The 11,024-nt window shown below is 38.5% G+C and overlaps 1 non-coding gene across 1 annotated transcript; it reads left to right on the top strand.

Moving 5' to 3' along the window:
- Positions 1 to 6,442: 6,442 nt before the first annotated feature.
- On the top strand, positions 6,443 to 6,549 carry LOC127088644 (small nucleolar RNA R71). Its single transcript, XR_007790472.1, has one exon. It is a non-coding gene; the product is annotated as a small nucleolar RNA R71 (small nucleolar RNA).
- Positions 6,550 to 11,024: the final 4,475 nt, after the last annotated feature.

The following is an 11,024-nucleotide window of genomic DNA, read 5'->3' as shown; positions in this document are numbered from 1 at the left end:
TTCCGCCATATTGATAGGTGGGTTGAAAGAAGGAAAGAGGATGCAAATGTATTTGTATAGAGTGGTTTGTTGGAATGATGTGGTTTAGGGAGAAATGGAGTGTAGGTATTTATAGGAAAAGTTTTTGGAAGTTGGAAGAGGAGTGGGTGAGAGAAAAATAAATGTGAAGGAATGTGAGTGGGATGGAGTAAAGAGGTGAATGAATGGGGAAAATAAAAAGGTGGGGGGTAACGGTCATGTCCCCAACGGTCACCAACGTTCACCTATTCGGGAGCTGTCACGCTCGTGACAGAAGGTGTTACGGGCGTCACATGCACTTGCGTGACGATCGTGATGGCTTGTGTGACGCTCGTCACACCAGTCAGCTTGCAACGGTCACTTACGTGGGTGCTTCATAATTTGTTTTTTATTATTTTATTGTTTTTATTTTGTTTTGTTTATGTTTATTATATTTTGCTATTGTTATATTTTTGAACTGCCATGCATGCTACTCTACTACACACCATAGTGTATATATAATTTTCTCTAATAGGCTATGTAAGTAGCATACAGTAAATATCATTATTGATAATTGTAGATATTGCATAAATCAAAATAAAATAAAATTGAACAATTAATGCAATAGCTTCATAAAATAAACATAATGTAACATTTGAAGGTAAAAGAAAACATGGAAAAACAAATACTAAGATTAAAAGAATGTTAAACGAAACTATAGATTCCCTAAAACTAAAACTAATTAACTAAAAACTTCTAGCCACTTGCAGGATCTCTGGCCGGAGGAGCAAAGGAATTGACACGGCGGTCCAACTCGAGAAAATGATTTGTCATAGTGCTCATGTATTGCAGAATTTCATGTCCCATCATATTTAACTCCTCTCTCATGGCAGCTTGTTCTGACATCAAAGCTTGAATAGCGGTATTATAATCATTTCCGGGCAGATGATGTCTAAGATCTGGTATTGCTGATTCTGCGGACGGGATAGGATGAGGTGGAGAGGCTGCATCGTGGTAACCAGTTGGTGTCTGTGGATCAGACTCAGCATAAGGAATCTGGTCGTCACAAATCTCATAGTCTTGGATGGATTCAACAGATCTAACAGGAGAAGGTATTCCATCCAGGTTGTAAAGCCAATTGTTTCGATCATGAACACTAGTCATCAGACTAGGCATTGTGAATAGGTAAACAACTTGGTTATTAATTACTAATTCAAACTCTTCAGGTCCCAGATTTCTGATAAACAAAGTGTTGAAAAGGAAATGTATGTTCATAGACTCAATGCCACAGAAAGGGTTCAAGTCAAGCATGGGTTGGCGCAATCCAATAGCATTGGCAATCATGGTTATCAATCCTCCTATTTGAATCGGTGCACGGTCAGCTTGAATAAGGCGGTCGAAACTCGCCAACATATAGGTGGCACCATTCACTGGACGATTCTAGGAAGCACAGAATATTATGAAGAGTTCATCACGTGATACTGTGGTAATGTTTGATCTCTTTCCAAAAAGAGTGTGTGCTAGGATTTTGTGGAAATAGCGAAAAGCCGGGTTATGTATGTTTCCAGAGAGAAACTCATGTTCCTCAGGGTCGTCATTACCTGTCAAACTTCCCCAAAAATGTTCAAGCTCTCTATATTCAAAAAGGTCTTCTTGGCTCATGGTGAATGTATCAAAAGAGGTAGGGAACCCTAAAAGGTTAGTAAACTCTTGAATGTTAAACTGATACTCCATATTGAACATCCTGAATTGAATGAAACCTCGGTTTATTCCGTTTCCATGGTTTGGTAAATAGATAAGGGAGCTAAGGAATTCTAGAGTTAGCCTTCGGTAAGTAACAAATTGTCTGCGAATAGGAGTGGTTTCCCACCCTATTTGATTCAGCAGATACAGGACACTATCTCTTAGCCCAAGTACGATCATTGCATCTTCATCAGCATAGAAGGTTGGGTGCATCTCTCTCTCAAAAAGTTCTTCAAATTTTTGTCTCTGAGCTCTTCCTCTGAATTTGATACCCATACGATCAATTTGTCCCATCAGGTTAGTGTTAACTAAAGAAAAGAAAAACAAGAATTTAGTCAGGATTTGGCCAGATGCCGAAAGAAGAAAAGAAGAAAAGTTTTATAAAATAAAATAAATGAAGAATGAATACTAAATAAAATCAAAAGAATAATCAAAGAAAAGATAGTAAAAATTTGTGGATTGTCTCCCACGAAGCGCTTTGTTTAATGTCGCAAGCTCGACATAAAACTAGTAGATGTTAATCTATAGATTTAGGAGACAATACGTCTAATTTCAGGACTTGCGAGTCTTCATTGTTTTCATCATAGTGATAATGTTTCAGACGCTGCCCGTTTACGATAAATGTTTACATAGATTTTCCCTTAATTTCCACTGCTCCACTAGGGAAAACATTAGTGACTTGGAAAGGGCCTGACCATCTAGAGCGTAGTTTTCCTGGGAATAACTTAAGTCTAGAGTTAAACAATAGGACTACATCGCCTTGTTTGAAAGTTTTCCTTGATATGCGCTTATCATGCCATTTATTCGTTCTTTCCTTGTAGATTCTGGCATTTTCGTATGCGTCATGTCTAAGTTCTTCTAATTCATTTATATAAAGGATTCGCTTTTCACCGGCGGCCTTATAGTTTAAATTTAAATTTTTAATAGCCCAATAGGCCTTATGATCTAATTCTACCGGGAGGTGGCAAGATTTTTCGTAAATAAGCCTAAATGGGGTTGTTCCTATGGGAGTTTTGTAAGCAGTTCGATAAGCCCATAAAGCTTCAGGTAATTTTGATGACCAGTCTTTTCTTGACGTGGCGACTGTTTTTTCCAATATCTGTTTAATTTCTCTGTTATACACTTCCACTTGTCCACTGGTTTGAGGATGGTAAGGTGTCGCTACTCGATGTTTTACACCATACTTAAACAATAGTTTTTCGAGTATCTTAGATATGAAATGCGATCCACCATCACTGACTACTATTCTTGGGACACCAAATCTTGGAAAGATTATATTCTTAAAGAGTCTAGTTACTACTCGTGTGTCGTTTGTTGGAGGAGCTATAGCTTCAATCCATTTTGATACGTAGTCAACCGCTACGAGTATATACTTGTTACCGAAAGAAGGTGGAAAAGGTCCCATGAAATCTATTCCCCACACGTCGAAAATCTCTACTTCCAAAATGCCCTTTTGTGGCATCTCGTCACGTCTAGATATGTTTCCTGTGCATTGACATCTATCACATTTCTTGACAGCAGCATGCACATCCTTCCATATGTTTGGCCAATAAAGACCGGCTTGTAGGATTTTAGAGCAGGTCTTGGATGTACTTGCGTGTCCATCATAAGGAGCGGAATGACAATGTTGGATTATACTTTCTACCTCTTCTTCAGGTATACACCGACGGAAAATACCATCGGGGCCTCTTTTGAAAAGTAAAGGGTCGTCCCAATAATAATGTTTTATGTCATGGAAGAATCGTTTCTTTTGTTGGTAGGATAAATCAAGTGGAACCATTCCCGGCGGCTAAATAATTGACAAAGTCGGCGTACCATGGTGTAACGCATACAGCCAAGGTGGTCTCTACCCGTTCATCAGCTCTATTTTCTTCCAAATTAGCTATAAGTTTATCGTACGAGAAATCATCGTTGATCGATGTTCTTTCCGGTTCCAGGTTTTCAAGTCTAGAGAGGTGATCTGCTACTACGTTTTCAGTTCCTTTTTTATCTTTGATTTCCAAATTAAATTCTTGTAGCAACAAGATCCACCTTAGGAGTCTAGGTTTAGCGTCCTTTTTTATTAAGAGGTACTTAATGGCAGCGTGATCAGTGTAAACGATTATTTTAGCTCCGACCAAGTAGGAACGAAATTTATCTAGTGCAAATACCACTGCTAAAAGTTCTTTCTCGGTCGTGGCGTAATTCATTTGCGCTTCATCTAGAGTTCTACTCGTATAATATATGACGTGAAGTTTTTTATCCTTTCGTAGTCCCAAAACAGCGCCTACGGCGTAGTCACTTGCGTCACACATTATTTTGAATGGTTCATTCCAATCCGGAGTCTGCATTATGGGCGCGGAGATCAATGCTTGTTTAAGTGTTTGAAATGCTTCTAAACATTTATTGTCGAAGATGAATTCAACATCTTTCATTAATAATCCGGTTAAAGGTTTAGTTATTTTAGAGAAATCTTTAATAAATCGTCGGTAGAAACCGGCATGTCCTAAGAAGCTTCGTACTTCTCTCACAGTTTTCGGAGGTTGAAGGTTTTCGATTACTTCTATTTTGGCTTTGTCTACTTCAATTCCTCTATTTGATATGATGTGTCCTAAAACAATTCCTTCTTGTACCATAAAGTGACATTTTTCCCAATTAAGTACTAGGTTTACTTTTACACATCGTTCTAGAACTCTTTCTAGGTTTTCAAGGCATTCTTCAAAACTTTGTCCGCATACGGAAAAGTCATCCATAAAGACTTCCATGATGTTTTCGAGAAAATCGGCGAATATTGCCATCATGCACCTTTGGAAGGTTGCAGGAGCATTACACAAGACAAACGGCATTCGTCGATAAGCGAAGGTACCAAAAGGACATGTGAACGTTGTCTTTTCTTGGTCATCAGGATGAATTGGTATTTGAAAGAAGCCTGAGTAACCGTCCAGATAGCATAAATGAGAATGCTTGGCTAATCGTTCTAACATCTGGTCTATGAATGGTAAAGGAAAATGATCTTTTTGGGTTGCTTTGTTTAGCTTTCTATAATCAATGCACATTCTCCATCCCGATTCGATTCGTTTGGAGTATAGTTTCTCCTTTTTCATTTTCAATAATTGTTATACCTCCTTTCTTTGGTACTACGTGTACAGGACTAACCCATTTGCTATCGGATATAGGATATATGATACCTGCCTCTAATAACTTCGTTACTTCCTTCTTCACTACCTCACTCAGGATCGGGTTTAGTCTCCTCTGATGTTCCCTAGAAGTTTTACAATCTTCTTCTAGCATGATGCGGTGCATACAAATAGAAGGACTTATCCCTTTAAGATCGGTGATGTTGTATCCTAGTGCGGTCGGATATTTTCTTAAGATATGTAGGAGTTTTTCGGTTTCGAGTTTTCCTAGGTCTGCATTGACTATCACGGGTCGTTCAAGTTCTGAGTCTAGGAATTCATATCTCAGATTTTTGGGAAGTGTTTTTAGGTCGAGGGTAGGTTTCTTAAGGCATTGCGTAGGATCCGATGTTACTGCTAAACATTGGTTCAGTCTGTCTTTTACACGACAGTCAGACAATTCGTCATTTTCTAGTTCTGTTTCTTTTGTGCATTCATCGATGATATCCATGAAGTAACATGTGTCTTCTATTGCAGGTGCTTTCAAAAATTTGGAAAGAATGAATTCAATTTTCTCTTCTCCTACTTCGAAAGTGAGTCGTCCTCGTTTTACGTCTATGATAGCACCGGCGGTTGCTAAGAATGGTCTTCCCAATATAATGGGTGTAACTTCATCTTCTCTTATGTCCATAATTATAAAATCGGTTGGAATGTAGAATTGACCTATGCGCACGGGAACGTTTTCAAGAATTCCTACGGGATATCTAACGGAACGATCTGCTAATTGCACAGACATTTTAGTTGGTCTTAATTCTCCAATTTCAAGTCTCTTGCATATGGACAAGGGCATAACACTGATACCGGCTCCTAAATCGCAAAAAGCTTTGTCTATGACAAATTTTCCTATGTGACAGGGTATAGAGAAACTACCAGGATCTTTAAGTTTAGGAGGCATATTCTGGATTATAGCGCTACATTCAGCAGTGAGTGTAACGGTTTCGCTATCTTCAAGTTTCCTTTTATTAGAAAGAATTTCTTTTAAGAACTTAGCATATGAAGGCATCTGTGTAATAGCTTCTGTGAAAGGAGGTATAGCTGGGGCTTGACTGGGAGCTTGTCCTGGTGCGTATAAAGCATTGTTACTCTTATATGAAAAATTAGGATGGTTCTTCCAGTTTGAGTTATAGGTATGCGAGTAAGGATTTCCTTGAGCATAGTTCACCTGCTCTGCTTGGATTCCTGTTAGGAGTTGACAATCTGTAGGAGTGTGACCTTGAATTCCACAGACTTCACAATTTTGAGTTACGGCAACCACGGCGGCTGGAGGTGATACATTTAAACTTTCAATTTTCTGGGCAAGAGCATCCACTTTTGCATTAACATGATCAAGGCTACTTATCTCGTACATGCCAGTTTTCATTTGAGGTTTTTCTACCATTGTTCGGTCGCTTCCCCACTGATAATGATTTTGGGCCATGCTTTCGATAAGTTGATAAGCGTCAGCGTATGGTTTATCCATAAGCGCACCACCTGCGGCGGCGTCTATTGTTAATCTTATGTTGTATAAGAGACCATTATAGAAGGTATGAATTACTAACCAGTCCTCTAAACCATGGTGTGGACAAAGTCTCATCATGTCTTTGTATCTTTCCCATGCTTCGAAAAGAGACTCGTTATCTTTCTGTTTAAATCCATTTATCTGGGCTCTTAACATAGCTGTTTTGCTTGGAGGAAAATATCGGGCAAGAAAGACTTTCTTCAACTCATTCCATGTGGTGACTGAGTTGGAAGGAAGAGACTGAAGCCATCTTCTAGCTTTATCTCTTAACGAGAAAGGAAAGAGACGAAGTCGAATTGCCTCTGAAGTGACACCATTAGCTTTAACAGTATCAGCGTATTGAATAAATACAGATAAATGAAGGTTTGGATCCTCGGTAGGATTTCCAGAGAATTGATTCTGTTGCACTGCCTGTAACAGCGAAGGTTTAAGTTCGAAGTTGTTTGCTTCAATTGCGGGTGGAGAAATACTCGAATGCGGCTCATCTTGCGATGGAGCGGCGTAATCTCGAAGAGCACGAGCTGGTTCTGCCATCTCGGGTATCGGCGAAGGAAGAAGATTTTTGAGATCAGGAATTTCGATTGGAGGAAGATTGTTTGCAGCACGATACTCCCGAATTCGTCGTAAGACTCGGAGATATCGTTCAACATCGTTGATTCGTAAGTAATACGGTTCGCCTTGTGAGCGAGTGTGGGGCATACAAATCAACGAAAAACAAGAAAAAAAAATTGCCTTAGTCTCTACAGCGTAACAGAAGAGTTACGATATCGACTAAATAAAAGTCCCCGGCAACGGCGCCAAAAACTTGATCGTGACTTTATGAGTCTATTGGGGTATTAACTGCAAGTGCACAGTCTAATCGCGTAGTAATAAAAGATATCGATCCCACAAGGACTTAATGAATCGATATACCGTTTTTCTAGGGTTACTTCGTAAAGCTAAGGCGGATGATACTTTGATGATTAGGGGGAAAAAGTAAAACTAAAATTGGATCTAGATTATATATATCAAATAAGCGGATATCGGTATGTAGTTCGTCGTAATTAGGGAATCAAATCTTCGTTGGTTTCTTAGTTTTAAAATAAGTCCTTTCATTAGACACTATTGATTTAAAAGCCTTTTCTCAAACTCTTGCTCTGTTGAACAGACTATGATTTTACCTTAACGTACGCTCTCACTATTTAGTTAAAACTAAAATCACTTTTTGAAAATAATAGAATCTATAGAAACTCTTTTTAAGAAAATACTAACCATTTAAACACCCTCGTCTCAAACTCTCGCTCTGTTGACTTAGATTATATGATTAAACTTAAATGCTTAACTCTCGTCCTCACATTTAACCTTTAAAAATACTTTTTGAAAATGATTGGAATTTAATTAACTCTAAAAATTGCTTTTGCCCTGATTTAAAGTTAATGTCCAATTTACACTGTCCAGTTAAAAGCTCAAACCGTCGTTCTATTGAATTTAACTTCTTTATGCTTTTTACTCTCGTACAAAAACTTTGGTGTTAACTCTGTAAATTGAGACCATAAAAAGAGTGACTATATTTTTAAATAAATTTAAACCAACTTAGTTTTGATTCCTCTATTCCGCTTACTTTACATACCGATATCTAAATTAATTAGCCGGACATGCTAAACAGGCCTAAACAATTATCATGCTTAAACACAGCCGTATCAGACAAACAATATAGATAAACAACAGTGCAGAGCATATATAAATTAAAACAATAAATTAGTGAACCTGAAATATTAATAAAAATCTTGATTGTTCTCTAACTCCGATGCTTGAACACTCCACCACAAACCGGTTGGATTTGTTCTTCACAATCTTCGATCAGACAGTAAAATAAAGGCGAAGGAATAAAATACTATGATCTAACGTAAGGTTAGATCCAGTAAAAACTACACAATAGTTTCCGGTGTAGAAACTAGTGTGAAAGAAAATAAATTCAATGCTTTGGAAATTAATTAGGAAAGAAAAGGAAATAAAAATTGCTAAGAAAGTAGAGTGCTGGAAAATTAAAAAGTAGAAAAAAAATAATGCACGGTGCCGAAAACTGGAATGTTCAGAGAGAGCTCCAGGGTTCCATCATTGGTCCTATTTATATCCATCCTTAAAATAACCGTTTCTTCCAAAGTCCCTTCAGTAGGTTTCCTCACGTTTCAACGAGTCAAGCGGGAGAATAGGTGAACGTGCTTCTGTTACGCGTCAAAGCCAAAAATATAGGAATGGGGGTGTGACGCTCGTCACACCTTGTGTGGCTCTCGTAACACTTAGCAGGGGGGCGTGACGCTCGTCACACCTTGTGTGGCGGTCGTCACAGCATCACAGCGCCTCTCCTTGGTGTTGTGGGTTGGGCTTTAGTGGATTGCTTTTCATCCTCTTTTTGCACCTCATTTTCTTTCTTTTTTCACGTATGCTTCAAATAGTAATACCTGAAATAAATAGAAGGAAAATACCAAGTAATATCGGATACTATGAAATAAATCGAATCAAATAATAATATAATTTAATTAAATCTAGTCCAAAAATGTGATATTATTTCATGTTATCAAACTCCCCCATACTTAGACTTTTGCTTGTCCTCAAGCAAGATTCAATGTAGAAATTGGTTTAAAATACTAGCCAAATGAAATTTCCAAACACACATCAATTCGTAGTAGGTTGCAAATAAATCTCGTTTAAAAATAACTTTAGCTTAATCTTAACATCAACAACTACCGTTACAACCTCAGATAACCCCACCTTATGCAAACCAGTTCGAGTCACGCTATTATATCTATCCTAGTTCTTTTACTCTTATTTCACCCGTTTTCATTCTAGCGAAATCACATTAAGCCCTTTATCTTTTCGCGCACATAGTGGAGTACCCGGTTGGCGATTCTGATTCCCTTTTTAGCTGGAAGTTCTGGTACATAAGTTGGATAACTTCGTTATTTAGTCCATTGTAAATTGCGGGGGATCGGACCGTAGTCCGCCCTACCAAGTTCAGCACCAGAAACCGCTGAACCAACTCACAATGGATCGTTCATACAATGTTTTTGTAGGGTCCGCAACCTTTGGATTAAATGATCGGGTAAGGATCACCTAACTTAATTAGTGCATTACCTGAATTTTTTTTTTATAATATATATTGTCTTGGGAATCATTCACTTATATTCATCGGCTCTCCACGTAGTTTGCTATTAGGATGGTGCCGACTTCTCGTATAAACTACTCGGGGTTACTATAAAACTAAAAGTTCAAGGGATTGGTATAATAGGTACTTTTCCTGATCTAGCATGTTGAGGTTTTTAGAGTGTTGGGGCGGTAATAATTTTCGTCTTAATTTTACTCAAGTTTGATAAAATAAGCAACCTTTATACTTATTGAGTGTGTTAAGTGTTAATTTTTTTTTGTTTTGTTTTTTTGTTTTGTTATGGCTCAAGAAAATTGAGGGGAAAAGATAATACAAAATTTTCACACTAGGGACTCGACTTAAAATAAATATATTATATTTAGATAAGGGAAATAACAATGAAATGGAAGATAACATACTTGAAAGAGGAATGTTGGAAAAGAAATAATCATAACGGAAACAAAGTTTCCCCCCCCCCCCATACTTAAGTGAAACATTGTCCCCAATGTTTTAAAGAAAAGCGAAAAGAAAGGAAAATAAAATAAATATGCTCAATTTTGCCTGCGTCCTCTTGTTCTCGGGCCCGGTGAGCGTTGACGTACTTCCAAGTCATCAAACCTGTTGAGCAAATCAGTGAACCGCTGGTCGGTTATTGCATTCCTCGCTTCCTGTTGATGTTGCATCTGGCGCATTAGTTGCATCACTTCGTTATTCTGCGCATGCATGGCATCAATAGCATCCATGATGTCATCATTAGTTGCTGGCCTTCTTCTTCGACGACGTCGGGAGGATTGACCAGTTGCATTATCGGAAGGATTAAGCGGGGCTGACTGTTGTTCAAGACCTTGATCACCTTGCTCCATTTCTTCAAACTCGTCCGGGGCCGGGTTTGCTTGTGTAGGCTCGATAGCTTCGGGAGCATTAAGGTCGTAGATGAATCAGTCGGGGTTGGTGACATCTGTGAGGGCAATGTTGGGTAAAATAACGCTTGGGACTTCTTGGTTATTCACCATAAGATAATACCTTCCGCCTACCCAATTTTTGATTAAGCGGCTGGAGCGACAATAACTTATATCCATAAATAGGGGTGGCAGAGATTGTAAATTTTGAAGTCGGTCCCCTAGATTCAAACCAAGTGCTATAGAGGTTATTAATCCTCCAATCACAAAAGGTTGGCGGCCTCTAACACATAGGGTGCGGATATGGTGAAATAAGAAAGAAGCGGCGTTTACCTTTGTATCCATTTCAAAAACGCAGTGGAGGAAGAATAATTCCTTGGCATTGACTTTGTTGTTGTTGGGTCGACCAAAAATGGTGTTTTGCAGAATGCGGATAAAATACCGGATAGTGGGGTTATGTATGTGTGAAGCAAGTAGTGCATCCCAATTATTGGTTTCCACACCAGATATTTTTCTAAAGAGGTCGAAGGCGTTTATGTGCCACTGTGAGTTCAGAGGGATTCTTGGGTGGACTTGGCCTCCTACAGGGAACTGTAGCATGACACTCA

This window comes from Lathyrus oleraceus, chromosome 5 (genome assembly GCF_024323335.1).
Source record: "Lathyrus oleraceus cultivar Zhongwan6 chromosome 5, CAAS_Psat_ZW6_1.0, whole genome shotgun sequence".
NCBI classification, from domain to species: domain Eukaryota; kingdom Viridiplantae; phylum Streptophyta; class Magnoliopsida; order Fabales; family Fabaceae; genus Lathyrus; species Lathyrus oleraceus.
Note: the sequence above shows the minus strand (reverse complement) of the source record. Positions and strands in the feature narration are given on the sequence as shown.